Here is a 16,011-nt window from a genome sequence, read left to right on the forward strand (position 1 = left end):
ACAGGACAGGACCAGGACGAGGATTTCATGGCTCAACCAGCGAGCGATGCAGAATATTTTTTTTTGTCTCCAATCCCCTAAATTCTACCTGCAAAATCCAATTCTGAAGCATTCACTGAATTCTGAAGCATTTAGTAAAGGTATACTTGCATTTCATTTCATAATTCAACTGTATGAATGAAAGTATAATTATTATTGCTTTTATTTTTTGGGAACAAGCCTATGACATTGTGGTTCCAGAGGTAGTATTGCAGGACAGACTATACCCATTCCCTCCCTAACATTGTGGTTCCAAGAATCTCACGCCAATTCATATGGAGCATCTCACTTTCATTAGAAGTTATGTGCAGCTTTTTTAACAGAGGTATGAGCATAAATTTTTTGAGGCAGTTATGAGCAGAACTAAGACTGCAATCGAAGGAGATGCAATACCTCAAGTATTTTGCTAATGACTTATTTTGCAATGTTGAAAAGATTATCGATAACTCCAAAGGCAGATCAGGGAACACGAGCCAGGTGAAGTGTCGTTGTCCCTATGATTTTGGCTATTAGCTGTAACCATACGAGGTATGTATGTTAGTTCCTTGCTTAACCTACAAATTTAAAAAACCCTTCTGCTTTTATGCTATCTTCCCCACTTGAACATCTCAAAAAAACTAAAATATCAAATTTGATTTAATAATGGAAAGCTGCAGGTTCATTTCAGATCCCAGTCGACCTCGGCTCGGGGGCGCAAGAACTAAAAGGACAGCTAGTACGAATGAAATTGGGGAAACATTACAAAAAGTACTAGCCTGCATCGAAGGAACGAACCCGGCGTCGGCCGCCCTCCGCTTGCAGAATCAGTTATGCACACCTACTCTATCTTTTTTCTTTCACTGTCCCCGTCTCTGCTTCTGCTGTCATGGTGGCTCCTGGCGTAGCTGCTGCTGAGTCTACATCTTCAGAACCTCGATGTAGGTTAGTTCATGCCTCCGGAGTCTGGTTAAGGAAAGCAGCTCGGGATGAAGGGAACAGGCACCATTGTAGGACCTCAAACACTACAAAGAATGCATAAATGTTTTCATTGTAGCTACCCAAATAAGATAATAATCACAGCGAGCCCTGGACACTTACCACATTTGTAAGTGACACTTGTGGTCCATGCAAATGTGTTGGCATGTCGCAATATCTGCCAGAAATATAACGTGTTGACGTCTTGCAATACCGGGAAAACATTGCTTAAATGGATCAGTACGGCATATTAATATGAAATCAATCGATGTCCCGACAATAAGACCTCCAAAATAAAACTTTGGATAAAACAAAAAAACCACGAAATGTTTTTTTAAAACATTGCTTAAATGTGACGGTACCCCTGAATTAATATGAAATATATTGACGATCAATCACTATAATCCCTGCTATGCCGGAGGCAGGGACTAATAATACATAGTTTTTTTAAATAGATTTTGTTTCATATATTTTAATTATGTAAAGAGTTTTATTAATGGTTAGATTTAATTATATTAAAATATTGAATAGAAAATTGAAAAAATGTTTAATGAAAACTTAGATATGGTGTTAAGTTCTGCTAGGGTTTTGGACGCGTTAGGGTTTCTAGCCACCTGAATTCATGTTCTCGTCTTATTCTTCTCGCTCACACAATTGATGTCATCTTACGATTGAGTAGGCATATGTGAGGCCCTCCTGGGGGAGGGGGATCAGCCCCATGGGGGCTTTACTGGGGGAGCAATACCATACCACGTGGGTTCATATTGGGGGGATATATATTCAAGAAAAAATGACATAATATATTAGGGGATATATAGGGGGTGAAGGGTTTTTATATTGGCGGGTATAAAAAATGGAGCTCAAAGTTAATGAAAAAATATAAAAAGGAATAAAAATTGTTAATGAAAAAATGGATACCTACAATATCTAGTGAAATTAGAGGTTTTTTAAATTGGGAAGGTGTATTGGGTTCATATTGGTAGGGGGTTAAATAATGTGATTTTTAGAGATATTTTCCAATATTTAGTCGAATTAAGTGTATTGTTTAATATGCCACGAACGCACGTGATATATTAAAGGTTCATTGAATGAAGCCCCTGTGATCGGCCCCCTCCTTGAAATCTATAGTAATCAATGTGCATCATCCTTCTAATGATCCGTCTTCTAGCACATGGAAGCATAAGGGCAAGCAGGCTGATTCTCCAGCTCTGGGAGCTCAATGGCAGTCTAGAATGTAGGGTTGATGCCTCCAAAACACAGCAAAAAACCCACAAGTTGTGATCCCTGATCACCACCTACAATCAGACATTCTCTGCTAGATCCAACTCAAATGGAACCTAAAAGCTCCATTTGACCTCTGCCTCTAAGCAAAGGGCTTCTTCACAGGGATTTTTGAGGGTTGGAGGACTCCAAGCGAATTTTGGACAATGGACCATATTTCATGAACATTGCAGGGTTATTCATGAGGCAATGGGAACCCTGTTACAACCTGGAGAAGGAACAGTTCTTAGCTACACCCATTTGGCTCCGACTTTACTCTCTGCTAGAGGATTTCTGGGAGATGGGCATCCTAGAATTGATTAGCAATTCCATAGGCAACTTTGTACAAGTCTCAGAGATCACTAGACGTTGACAGTTCTCTTCCTATGCAAGAATCTGTGTTTACATGAACATCTCACAATCCCTACCAGAGTCGGTGGAAATTGAGTATCAGGATGAAGTTTGGTCTCAGCCACTAGACTACGAGCATGTTTTCTTTAAATGCAAAATTTGTCATGAATATGGACACTTGTTTCGCAACTTCCCTTAGTGGCCATAAGAGACAACTGCTCCTTTGGTCAATCCCTCCTCATATGGCTTCGAGGAATTTCCTTAGTGACACCCTCCAACCAACAAAGGCCCCCCTACTCAAGCTCCACTGCCCCCTACTTTGGCAACCCTCTAGTCGTCCTTCTGGGAATCACTTTTCTCTCCTGGTGGATCCGAGAGAAAAGGATCAACAAAAAGCACCTGTAGTTGTGTCTCCATCTCAAGTAGTAGTGGAGGTGGAGGCAGGTCTTAAAAATCCTAAAAATAAATAGCCAAGCAAACACAAATCACCAGAAGAGATATCCATAAGCAAGGAAATCCATCAAGCTCTTGCCCAATTCTGGCAAGCTCTTGAGCATGAAGTCAAACTAGATCAACTTAACTCCAATGAAAGGGTTATAGTGGCCTTCCTACGAAACTGGGCCAAAGATGGATTGACAAAAATCCCTCAAGACCAGTTAGATAAATTCCATCAAATCTATAAAGATTGGGAACAACGTCAAGCCTCTATGGAATCCCCTCCCCAAATGGTTTTTGGTTATACGAGAAGAGGAAACACCCACAAGATGAGTTGAATCTAGCTGGGGATCTAGGAAGCAAGGTAGAAAACTCACCAGTGAAGCGATCCAAGAAGTAGTGTCGATCCTAGTTAACTCAAGACAAGCTAATGTCCTCACGGAATACTACCAGCACTCTCAAACCACCCCTCCTTAATGAAGGTAGCCTTGTGGAACATAAGAGGCTTCAAATCAAAGGGTATGTTGAGGTACTTAAAGGAACGAATTCAACAGGAAAAACCAGACATCTTAGTCTTGCAGGAAACTAAGGTAACGTAAGAGAAACTCAGTGAAATCACAAGTAGAAGTTGGCCTACATTCGAGTGTATGGCACTAGATGCAAGGGGTAGTGTAGGAGGACTGGAAATCCTTTGGGACTCCAAACCTATCTCTTTTGGGAACTCGATTTCCTACCCAAATAATCTTTCAGGTCAATTTGAATGTATAGGCTCCCTGGAAAAGGTTTTGCTAACAGGGGCTTACTGTTCTAATTTGTCAAGGACAAAGGTCACGTTTCTTAGTAGTTTACGGTAGCTGAAGGAGCTTCTGGGCAGAACCAGCTGGGTTCTGGCAGGGTACTTCAATTTGATCAAGGATTTGGGTGAGAAGAAAGGAGGAGTAAAGCGGTTGGATTCGATCTCCCTTTCCTTTCAGAAGACTATTCAAGATTTTGGAGTAGAAGACATTGATTATGTTAATGGCTCTTTCACATGGAATAATTGATAGGGAGGTAAGCACCAAATCGCCTAACATCTGGATCGTTTCCTTATTTCAAATATCATTCTACAATAGAACCTATTTCTTCAAGTTTCAATCCTCCCCTACATGGGATCAGACCACTGGCCCATTTGCTTGGAAATTGACCTAAGGATGGCACCGAGGAACCGTCCTTTTCATTTCGAATCTTTCTGGCTCGAAAAACTGGACTTCATTGCTAAGTTAGAAGAATGGTGGAGGGATACTAGTTTGACAAGGTGCAATAAAATTGAGACTTTCCAGTTGAAGCTGAAGGAACTAAAAGGAAGGATTAAAGAATGGAATCGATTAGATTTTGGTAACATTCATTATGAAAAGCAGAAGTTGGAGGAAGCAATGTGGTCAATCCAATAATGGATCATTTTAGAAGGTTTAACTAAAACCCTCATTTCTTAGGAGGGTCAGGTCCTCAATGACCTATAGCAATGGAGAAAACAGGAAGAAATTCTTTGGAGGAAAAAATCAAGAGTTCAATGGCTCAAAGAAGGTGAGTGAAATACAAAATTATTTCACATGACTATGTTATAACACAAACATTTTAATAGGGTTTTCTCCCTCAATGGATCGAAAGGCATGCGACTTCTTCAGCCTGAGGAGATTTCCGAAGAGTTGATCGCCCACTTCCAGACTCTGTTCACAGAACCTAGAGAGGATCGAAGTGAGTCCATCTCCATAATCAGGCAATGTATTCCTCGGTTAATATCGATAGATCAGATAGAGGCTCTCATGCAAGATATCTCCTACGCGGAGGTTGAAGAGGTCTTTCGTACATTCCCATCAAACAAAGCTCCAAGCCCGGATGGATTCACCTTAGAATTCCTCAAAGCGAGCTAGTACTTTCTAGGGACTAAAATCCATGAGTTGGTTGAGGACTCCCGCCACTCCCAAAGAATATGGTCGAGCCTGAATGCAACATTTCTCATGCTTATCCTGAGGAAATGTGCGGTGTTGGACATGAACGAGTTCTGACGAATTACCCCGTGCAATGTTATTTACAAAATTATTTCAGGCATCTTAGTCAGTCAACTCAAACCCTTACAGAAAACTATTGTTGATCCAGAACAATCAGGCTTTATGGAAGGTCGACAAATCATGGATGGTATCCTTGTGGCTCATGAGGTAGTACACTCTTTATTCTCATTAAGCTTGACCTATATAAAGCTTATGATCACCTGAATTGGAATTATCTCTTGTCCATTCTAGATGATTTTTCCTTCTCTCCCTCCTAGATTAGATGGGTCAAATCAATTACTGAAACTCCTTTCTATTCCATCCTAGCTAATGGTGTGTTTTCCCGCACCTTTTAGGGTTCCATGGGTCTGAGACAAGTGGATCCAATATCCCCCTTTCTCTTTATTATAGCAGCAGAGGGTCTAATTCGTCTCATCAAAGATGCATCAGAATCTCTCCGTCTCCAGGGCATAAGATTTTCTTTTGTCGACGACAATATGTTATATGGAAAACCAACTTTAAAAGAAGCTAAGCAATTTGGTTCTATCTTTAGGGAGTTTTAGCAGGCCTTAGGTACACTTATCAATGGGGACAAATATGATATCTTCTTTTTCAATGCCCATCCAAGGGTGCAAAGTCATCTGGCCCAGACCCTTGCCTTCAGAATTGCCTCACTCCAAAGCTCTTATCGGGGAGTATCATTCGTATCTAATTCCTTAAAAATAACTTATTGGAAAGACCTATTGACCTGTATCGACTGAAATCTCTCTAGCTAGACCTTCAAGGTCTTGATTTTTGTTGGCCGACTTGTCCTTTTAAAAGTAGTCCTTCAAGTCATCCCGATTTATCAACTCTTGGCCCTTCTAGCCCCTCACAACATCTATAAAGATATAACATCCAAATTTTAAAGATTTATTTGGCCAGACACTTAAATTGGGCGAAAATGTGCTCTCGTGGCCTACGATAAATTATGTAAACCTAATATCCATGGAGGCATTGGGCTAAAAGACCTAGAGCTCTTGTCGTGTGCTCTTAGTGCAAAAGTGTGGTGGCATTGGTTGTAGGGTGGGCAGGAGATATGGAAGATCCTCTGGTCATTTAAATATGCTTAGTTGGCTACCAGGATCCTCTGAATGAACATCACAACTTACTCAATGGTTCATTTATTTGGAATCAAGCGAAAGTGAACCAGGATATTATACAAGATCATGGTTTCTGGGAAGTTTGGAATGGATGCAAAGCTAGATTTTGGGAGGAGGCCTAGATGCAACACCCTAGATAAACCAAGAAGAGTACTTTTGAGATATCCACAAATTTACCACTCATCTAGGCGCTGAGAGGGTTAAGGATTTCTGGCAAGAAACTAACAAGGTGTCGAAGTGGAGAGAGTGGAAATTCCCAACACACTGGCCAGCCCATGATCCACCTATGGATTGGGAACCTCTAGTCCTGATCCTATGACAATGCCCTATTTTAAACAATGGAGAACCTAACAAACTTCAATGGGGCCATCTTCTGAAAGGTATGTTCTCTCTCAAAGAATCTTATTCTATTATGTCTTCCTCTACGGACCTGGATCTTGATCCTTTATGGAAAAGAATCTTGTATTCCAAGCTCTGGCCAAAGGTTTCGTTCTTTCTCTGGTTAATTGGGCATGACAAACTTCTTACATGGGACAAAATCAAGAAAAAGGCTTTTGTGGTCCTTCCCGATGTCCTCCTTGCTGCAAGGAGGAGGAAACAATAGACCATTTACTTAACTTTTGTTCAAAGGAAAAGTATATATGGGATTGAATTGCCACAATATTTGGGGTTGTGGACCGTTCAATAAACAGTTTGAGAGAATCACTGGAGTTGTGGCGCTGGATTCTCTTCAAGAGCCCCATAGGAAATAGAGTGTGTTGTATATCACAGATCTTTGTCCTCTGGAATCTTTGGAAAGCAAGAAACAAGACAATATTTCACTCAGAAACCATCTAAACCGATCAATTGTGGAAGATAATAAAGTGTAACATCAAAGAATCCATATCTTCTAGAAATTTTGAATAATTTAACACATATTCAATGGAGATTATCCTAATCATGTACTATTGCGGAATACATACACAATACATAAGCTCCTCTATGTTGATCATCAATTTAGCAGCATCAATAACAATAAAACATCAAGAGCATTCACACATTAACACAATATGTAACCCGGGGAAAGTTTACAGCTGAAAACCCCACACTATCTGTATATTAATGATTGAGAACATGTAATGTTACAAAGTGCAATCTTATCACAAGCAATCCAGTACCAACTCCACCTGTTACGCACAATACAACTCAGATCTGATCTCCAAATCTATTCCACTACTTGCCTGCCTCCACTGCTCAATACCTGCTCAAGAATGAATGAGAATGGTTTAACCAAACTCGTATTTACCTCCAAAGAATCACTCACACTGGGAAAGACGTGAGCAGAGGCTATAATACTGGGCAATACTCATTGGCATAATCAATCCCTTGATTGTGCAAATCCTCATGCACAACTATAGTCACAACTGATAGCAATCTGATCCTCTAACACCTGTCCCTACTGAACTAAACATGCACTGACATGCAACTGAGTTAACTGATGTATTCTATAGTTTCATTATGAGTTAATAATTAGTTTAACAACTCATCATTAGTCTATTTGTAGTTAGACTAATTACAACTAGTTTAACCATTGTCAAACTGAACACAACTCCACAATCAACTCCACCAAACTCAACTGATTTTGTTCTAACTGAAGTCATGCATGTAACAACTCAACTGACCCACAAAGAAAGCGTACTTCCTTCTGACAGCTGCATGTGCCACATCTGTAGCTCAAATTGAAGTGCTCCAAGAGAATAAGATCAAGTTTATAGTCCAAATATTATTATGAGACAATAATATTTGACTTTTCTATTTTTGACAGCCAGTATAAAAATAGACTTTGATCACTCTTGCTGTGATCACTCCTGCTATGATCACTCCTGCTGTGATCACTCCTATTGTGATCATCTCTGTTGTGGTCACTCCTGTTGTGATCATCCCTGCTGTGATCCAAAAATAGAACTTGCACCATAATTTTCCTACGAGCCCACTTAGTGAAGGCGACTCTTTTCACTAAGCTCCATCATCTTGTTGCAATCTCAACACTCCCTCTCGGCAAGATATGGATTATCAGCAACCCCTATCCTGCCTCGGTGGTATTCAAATTTGCTCCTGGTGAGAGCCTTCGTCAGAATATCAACATCCTAATCCTCTGATGGAATGTATGAAAGCAACATGATCCTCCACTACACACAATCTATGATATGATGGTACCTGATGTCAATATGCTTAGATCTATCATGAAATACAGGATTAGCCGAGAGTTTAATGCAACTCTGGTTATCATAGTAAATCATAGTAGGATCCAAATGAGAACCGAACAAACCAACCAGGATCTTCCTCATCCATATAGCCTCGCATGCAGCCAAACTTGCTGCCATATACTCGGCCTCCGCTGAATTGAGTGCCACGGATCTCTGCTTCCTGCTGTACCAAGAAACTGTTGTCGATTCAATACTGAAGACCCCTCCTAATGTGCTCTTTCTGTCCGTTGGGCTCCCTGCCCAATCTGCATTCGTGAAGCCACATATCTTCACCTCATCCTCCTGTCTGTACCACAAACCATATCCCGATGTGCCTCTCAAATAACGCAATACATGCTTGCCTGCCTTCCATAAGAGCTTGGTAGGCTTAACCATAGCTTGGAAAAGCTGGTTAACTGCATAGCATATATCGGGTCGTGTATTGACCAAATACATCAACGACCCCACCAACTGTCGATAAACAGTGGCATCCACTTCTTCTCCCGAAGTGGCATCCTCCTTCCTCCAACCTCCAGGAAGAGGAGTATCAACAGGCTTGCAGCCATGCATGTTGAACTTCTCTAGTATCTCCCGAGCATACTTGCCCTAAGAAACAAACAGTCCACCACTGCGCTGCCATATTTCCAATCCTAGGAAATAGTGAAGGAGGCCCAAGTCCTTCATCTCAAACTCCTTAGCAAGATCATCCTTGCATGAATGTATCAACAGCTCATCACCCGTTAGAATCAAATCATCAACATACAGTACAATGATAAGCAACTTACCCTCCACCACAATCTGGTATAGGTTAGGATCCACCTCGCTCTTGGAGAATCCAAGTCCTGTGAAATAGTTGTCTATCCGTGTGTACCAAGCACGTGGTGCTTGCTTCAACCCATACAACGCTCTCTTGAGCCTGCACACATGCGACTCGCTGCTGAAGACCTCAAAGCCTTCGGGCTACTCAATGTACACCTCCTCCTCAATGACTCCATTTAGGAACGCAGTCTTCACATCCATCTGATGAATGTGCCATCCCATCTGCACTGAGAGAGCAAGAATCATCCGTATGGAAGAATACCTTGTGACAGGTGCAAAGGTCTCCTCATAATCGATCCCCTCTATCTGTGAAAAGCCTCGGGCAACAAATCTTGCCTTGTACTTCTCCACACTCCCGTCAGCTACCTGCTTAACTTTGTAGATCCATCTCGAACCCACCACTGATTTCCCTTCCAGTCTAGGAACAATCTCCCATGCACTGTTTCTGACAATAGAATCATACTCTTCCACCATGGCGTCTACCCATGCGAGATCCTCCACATCTTCCTGGAAAGAGGATGGCTCAGTCACAACACACTTGCTCATAAGAGCCATGTATCCAGTGTACCGATCAGGTGACTGTCTCTGCCTGCGTTGGGCTGTAGGTGGTCCTACAACTTTCTCTGCATCTTGAGCCAGTCGCTCAGCTTCTGTCAAGCGCTTTCGCCCTCTGATGGTTGGCGCTACATGAGTGGTCTCTTCCACTCCATGAACCTCGTCCTGTGGTTGATCCACGTCCTGAAGCTCATCCTTAGGAACTAATAGCTCCTCATCTGCATGCAAGTGTAGCTCCCTCTCAAGCGAACACTTCATGGCTTTCTCCTCTTGACATTTTATATCCCGTCATACAACAGTTTTACCACTGTCTGGCAAATACACACGATAGTTGTGGGCCGTATCCATGTACCCCACAAATATCCCAACCTCTGCGGTCGGCTCCAACTTCTTCCTGGAATCCTTCATCACATGCATGTAAACGTTAGCACCAAAAATCCTCAAATGAGAAAGATCAGGCTTCTTACCAGAATAAGCCTCCTCGGGTGTACTCATGCCAAATATCCTATGACGACAACAGTTCTGCACATAAACTATTGTATTTCATGCTTCCGCCCACAAGTGAAGGGGTAGGCCTTGATCATGCAACATTGCCCGTGCAGCACCCACAATCGTTTTGTTCTTCCGCTCAGCTACCCCGTTCTGCTATGGGTTATGGGGAGCTATGAGCTCTCTTTGAATCCCTTCTGCCTTGCAGAAATCCTTGAACTCGTCCGAGATGTATTCACCACCATTATCGCTCTTAAGAGCCTTCACCTTCTTCCCCGAATCCTTCTCGACCAGTGCTTTGAATTCACAGAACTTTGAATATGTCTCGCTCTTCTTCTGCATGAAGAAGATCCAGCACTTACGAGAGAAATCATCAACAAAAATCACATAATACCTATGTTTTGTTGTCGAAGCAACTGAGAAAGGTCCACACACGTCTGTGTGAATTCTCTCAAGGATCGTCGTGGCGCGACTATCCTTCTCGTGAAAGGTGGCTTTCACAAACTTCCCCAAAGTACACCCCTTGCACTGATCTGACTGTTCAAGAGTGCCTTTAAGAAGCCCTGTAGTGATCTGATGTAGTATCTTTAAGGCTCCATGGTGAAGGTAACCCAATCTCCTATGCCACAACTCGCCATCATCCCGGCTCACCAATCCTTCTGCCTTTCCTGCCATTGTTGCGCATCCATCTACATGCAACTGATAAAGGTTCCTCACTCGAACCCCTATCTTCTGGGTCTCACCAGTTGTCTTGCTGTGCAGGAAAGCCTTTCCCTCACTGAAAACAACATCATACCCCTTGTCTTCTAACATCGCCACAGAGATAAGATTCTTCTTCAATCCTGGAACATGCATGACTTCCTTCAATACGAAGGGTTTACCAGACTCCCTCTCAAAGGAAATGGTACTGATACCGGTCGCACTGTATCTACCATCATCGCCCATCTCGATGTGCACTCCAAGATCTTTGTCTTCCAGATCAGAAAACAAATCTCTATCTCCCGTCATGTTAAAAGACGCACCATTGTCCAAGAACCACACCGATCCCATCACACTTGAAACCAAGCATGCGATCAATGAAAAATCAAGCTCAAACTACGAGGCTAGAGCCTCTCCTGCTGCAGATCCAGCAGCTTTCTTGTTCTTCTTCTTCTGCGGACAATTAGTGGCATAGTTTCTGTGCTGGTGATAGTGAAAACACTTCACCTTCGACTGTCCTGCTTCTTGCCTTTCGCACTAGAATGAGAAGCTTTCTTGTTCTTCCCTTCTTTGCTTTGGCAGCCAAAGTGCAATTCTCTTCATCAGATACCTTTGATGAAGATCCATTCTCACACTTACTGTTTCTGATTTTATCCTTAAGCGCCAAGTCACTCTTGCTTTGGAATAACATTTGCAATCTGTTGAAAGACATTTCAACAACACTGCTGCAAATTTGATTTCCACCAGCTCAAACTCAACCGCCTCGGATCTAAGATTCGTGAGAACACAATATTTCTCGTACAGAGATTGACTGTATGGGCATTCACCAGATATCTCACCTTCCAAAGGAAGGATGAATCCAGAGGCTACCTGGCCCGATTACAGACTCTGCCTGAAGAAATAGAATGTAAACACTTCCTGAATAGTAGATCTGATGATCAACAGCTCTGATACCATGTAGAAATTTTGAATAATTTCACACATATTCAATGGAGATTATCCTAATCATGTACTATTGTGGAATACATACACAATACATAAGCTCCTCTACATTGATCATCAATTTAGCAGCATCAATAACAATAAAACATCAAGAGCATTCACACATTAACACAATATGTAACCCGGGGAAAGCTTACAGCTAAAAACCCCACACTATCTGTATATTAATGATTGAGAACATGTAACATTACAAAGTACAATGCTTATAACAAGCAATCCAGTACCAGCTCCACCTGTTACACACAATACAACTCAGATCTGATCTCCAAATCTATTCCACTACTTGCCTGCCTCCACTGCTCAATACCTCCTCAAGAATGAATGAGAATGGTTTAACCAAACTCGTATTTACCTCCAAAGAATCACTCACACTGTGAAAGACGTGAGCAGAGGCTATAATACTGGGCAATCACTAGGAAATACTCATTGGCATACTCAATCCCTTGATTATGCAAATCCTCATGCACAACTATAGTCACAACTGATAGCAATCTGATCCTCTAACACCTGTCCCTACTGAACTGAACATGCACTGACATGCAATTGAGTTAACTGATGTATTCTATAGTTGCATTATGAGTTAATAATTAGTTTAACAACTCATCATTAGTCTATTTGTAGTTAGACTAATTACAACTAGTTTAACCAAGTCAAACTAAACACAACTCCATCAACTCCACAAACAACTCCACCAAACTCAACTGATTGAGTTCTAACTGAGGTCATGCATGTAACAACTCAACTGACCCACAACGAAAGCGTACATCCTTCTGACAACTGCATGTGCCACATCTGTAGCTCAAACTGAAGTGCTCTAAGAGAATAAGATCAAGTTTATAGTCCAAATATTATTACGAGACAATAATATTTGACTTTTCTATTTTTGACATCCAGTCTAAAAATAGACTTTGATCACTCCTGTTGTGATCACTCCTGCTGTGATCACTCTTGCTATGATCACTCCTACTGTGATCATCGTTGCTGTGGTCACTCCTGCTGTGATCATCCCTGTTGTGATCCAAAAATAGAACTTGCGCCATAATTTGCCTGCGGGCCCACTTAGTGAAGGCGACTCTTTTCACTAAGCTCCATCATCTTGTTGCAATCTCAACATATCTATATTTAGATGGTCGAAGGATGATTGGAAGGCTGAGGGTAGGGAAACCGACATCCTGAAGACATTAGATCTTAGCCCAGATTCTCTTGCTTAGGGCCCGCTGGCCCACCATCTATGAGGGGTAGCTCACTAGATACCTTCCTCTATCCCCCGTCAGGGTTTTTTAAACTCAACTTTGACGACACTTCTAAAGGAAACCCAAGACCAACTGGTCTAGGGGGTGTAATATGTAATGACAAGTGGAAAGTGATTTATTTTTTTCAGCCTCATGTAGTAGTTCTACCAACAATGTGGTTGAATTCCTGGCATTGGAGAAAGGGTTAGAAATTACAGCTGAAGTGGGATTGGAAAAACTGCAGGTCGTGGGAGATTCTCAAATTGCAATCTCTATGCTGCAAAAGTTAATCAATGGGTCCCCCGGACAGAGTAATCAAAACCTAGAGACTTGAGCTTATAGGGGAACATATCCACTCCTGGCCTCCCTCCTTTGAGTATGTAATCATGGAGCATGTGGACCGAGAAGGTAATAATGCGGCTGGAAAACTAGCTAATTAGGGAAGTGATCACTAGGGTTAGGAAATTATCAAGGATTGGCCTTCTACTTCACAAGATGCCCACCTCGTGGAATTCAGCAGGACCGTGGCCTTGAAAGAGGCATCCTCGATGGGGGTGATAAACATGGAAGATATCCCAATGTGTGGTTGATGACATTAAACACTTGCTCGTTGGTGTGGGGGTCGACCTCCCTATCCTCTCACAGTGTTCTAAGTACATGAGGAGTAAATGTTATGTGTGTGGGATTCCCATCATCCTCATTGGGAGCGGGAGTGGGTGAACGTCGTTGGTATACGGAGGGTGGCACTCTTCTGGTCTAACATGCAACTGAGTTTTTGTGGCGGTCCAATGGGCATAGGTTGAGCTATTATGGCATTCTTGAACTCCTCTGTTGGTGCCCTGTCTGGGGGTGATGGTGCTTCTGCAGTCGACTCCCCCCTCAACATTAGGGTCGTCACAGAATTGGATGACCTTTTTTTTCATGTGTGGTTTCGAGTTTTCCTAAGTGGTATCAGGGATCTGTATCTGGTTATTAGGCTAACCACAAGCCCTATTATGGGTGGTTGGTAACTCCGCTCTTGGATTTCTTCTGTGTCTATAGGGAAGCAAGTTTATCCTACCAAGCAGTTCTCCTTTGGGGTTCTGCATTCTTGAGAGATTTCCGTGGCGGAAGGGTGCTTGTCCTTAGGTTTTTCAGTCAGTGATCTTTTTGCGAACGATCAAGGTTTGTGAGTTGATGGTTCACTGTTTTTCTTTGGGCTAGTATCTCTATTTCTTGTAGCTCCACTGGTCAAGTTAATAAGTGATTCTTTGGTGTGTTTGGGGAGTTTCTTTGCAGTCATCTTACTGGTGTGCTTTCATAATTGTTGGCTCGCTACACATTTAATTCGCGTCGTTGGTTTTGATACAATGCTCCCTGTTTCGCGCAATGCTCGTTCTCTTCCCCCATCTAAATGAATTTCGGCCAACCAAGGGGGACGAGGTTCACACTTGCAGGTGACAATGGCAGTAGAGGAACCTCTAAGTTCTGGTCAGGGTGGTAGAACTACAGGAAACTCAGGTCAGGCAGCTTCAGGGGCTCGTGATGGTTGTGGCGGCTCATTGGCTGGTCATGGGGGGAGAACCACACGGACACCGAAGAGGGGTGGTGCGACGCGTAGAGGTGGCATGGGTAGATGAGGGAAGGCACGACGACAAGGACGTGGGGAAACTAAGGAGTGACATTGTTGTTTGGATAATTGTCGGGATCCGATCCAATTTGTACTGGACCACCTGGAAACTTCAGAGAGGGCTCGCCAGGAAGAACATGCAAAGCTCATTGCTACACTAAACAAGATGCATTACTTTCAATGTCATGTACGAGAGCAGGTCGTGTGGTATGGCGTGGTTAGAATCTGTTAGATGAGAAGGTGGAGAAACTGGAGTCATGGATGACTTACTTCGAAGATCATGTACAGTGTTCCTTCCGTCCTCCTCCTCCTCCTCCCCCTCTAGGGACCGCTCCGGACAATCCTGTTTCTATTACCTCTTATGACTAAGCATGGTTACATGTGTTTTACTTGTTTTATGTGTTTTCTGGTGTTTTTGGCCTCCTAAATTGTGGATTGTATCTCTAATTGTTATTTTGTTTCTTTATCATATGTTGATTGCAGTAGTCAACAAACCTGATCAGAGTAAGACTTCCTGCATTTTGCTACTGATGTATATATAAATATTTTATATTTGATTAAAGACCATCTAGATAACTGACATTAGCTATGCCCTGGTTTCTAGCACATAGAAACAAGCAATCGGATACCATCCTCACCAACCGGTAATCTCCACTGTTGATATGTCAAATGTGCGAAGCTGCGGCCCTCGATATCCGTCGATTTTGTCATCGTAAAGTCGTCGTCAGGTCACTACCGGTATTGCCCGTCCGTGAAATCTGATTCTCTGTCAAATCGACAATTCTACCTGAGCAATTGTGAGGAAAAACACAATTCTGCTTTCCAGTAAAGGGCGAAAATATCACCATCGGCACCCCAGATCGAACCTCGCGAAAGCGTACGCAGTATTTCATTACAGCGCTGGCTCTAGCAAAAGGAGGCCCGAGTGAAGGAATTCTCTGAATTTCCATTCTTTAGCTTTTTCACATTTTTAGGATATTCGAGTGAAGGAATTCTCTGAATCTCCATCCTTTAGCTTTTTCGCATTTTCAGATTTGGGATTTCTTGCAAAGATGCTGCTGCGAAGCTCTTCTAGTCCCATTCTGGGCTCCATTAATCCTCATCCCATTCTGGACTCCATTAATCCCATGTTACAACAGCCCGATGGTCTGAATGAGCTAGAGCCAGAGTCGA

This window comes from Pinus tabuliformis, chromosome Q (genome assembly GCF_031772625.1).
Source record: "Pinus tabuliformis cultivar Carrire ecotype Pingquan chromosome Q, CPIR1, whole genome shotgun sequence".
NCBI classification, from domain to species: domain Eukaryota; kingdom Viridiplantae; phylum Streptophyta; class Pinopsida; order Pinales; family Pinaceae; genus Pinus; species Pinus tabuliformis.